This window comes from Corvus brachyrhynchos, unplaced genomic scaffold (assembly GCF_000691975.1).
Source record: "Corvus brachyrhynchos isolate BGI_N302 unplaced genomic scaffold, ASM69197v1 scaffold191, whole genome shotgun sequence".
NCBI lineage: Eukaryota > Metazoa > Chordata > Aves > Passeriformes > Corvidae > Corvus > Corvus brachyrhynchos.
The window spans coordinates 1740289-1741719 of NW_008236487.1; positions in this window are offsets into that span (position 1 = coordinate 1740289).

The window sequence follows — 1431 nt, forward strand, 5'->3', positions numbered from 1 at the left end:
CTGGCAGCCCCGCTGCCACTCACGGGCTCTTGTCCCTATTTAAGGGGCTGCAGAACGGTCTTGACAGCCACAGCCTGTCCTGTTAAACAGTAACTTAGGAGATCCAACTGCTCTCTGCACTGCTGTCACCACAGAAATTCTGCCCTGTCACGATGTCCAACACGTGACTCACGCGTAACCACACACTTAACATTTTCTCTACTGGATTCCTTTTTACCAAGCACATGCAATAGAAAATGAGTGCCCTCAGCTTAAATACAGTGTAATTATACATAAGCCATGAAGCTAATGGGATGATAACAAGTAACGTTCCACACATTTGCTTGTCGATTGAGCAAATTTGTTCTACCATGGTTATCAAGAAATTACACCACAATGCCAGCTGAGCGCTGCATTTCTGTCACAGCATTATAAATCACAGTGTGCTCAGCCCAAGTAACATTCAGTAAAATAACACCTAAAGAAAAATGAATGGTTTTTTTCAGTTACACATGTATATATAATTACTTTTCCCTGACTTGCACACACTTGCAGTTCCCTTGTCAGAACTGCAGGCTTTGCTGCTACTATTAAATAGTGGTGGCACAAAATGTTAAAACCCAGGAGGTGATGAAAACCTGTGGATGTTGTCAGTGCAGGGCAGAAGGAATGGCAGAAGGAACGGCAGAAGGATCACAAACAGAAACCTCGTTATCTGCACACTCAGACTGGCCACCAGTTAGACATTTGCCACCACAAAACCATACGAAACCGCTGTGCTCACAGGTGTTGGTCAAAGCCCAGCAAAGGGCTCAGCTTTGCTGGAAAACTCCCTGAGCTGGCAACTCGGCTGAGTTACAGCTCTGTGTGAGACCTTGAGGTGAAAACTATGGCAAAGAACAGGTGAAAGTGGCTGTGGGTGTGCTGCAGTGTGAAAACAGTGCGAAACCTGTGAGACAGCTGAAATGGGGTGAGCATCAGGAACGAGTAACAGGTTTGCACAGCCCCACAACTGGAAAAGCAGAGCACACACCTGTAATGCTTTTAGTTCAGCGGCTGCAGAGCGCTGCTGATGCCAGTTTTTAATGCTCACGGCATTTACCCGAAGCCAGAGGCGTGCACTGGGAGTTCCACCTCAATACGAGAAAGAACTTCTTTACGTTCAGGCTGGCAGAGCCCTGGAACAGCTGCCCAGGGAGGCCCCGGAGTCTCCCTCCCTGGAGACATCCCAAACCCACCTGGACGCGTTCCTGTGTCACCTGCTCCAGGTGACCCTGCCTGGGCAGGGGGTTGGACGGGACGATCCCCAGAGGTCCCTTCCAACCCTGGCGATTCTGTGATGAGCACGCAGACCTCGGGACCCTCTCGCTGACTGGCGAACAGGAAGACGACCCCCAGGTAGCAGCAGGTTTGGCTCTTTAACCCCAGCCTCTGCCCACGGACAGCGCTGTC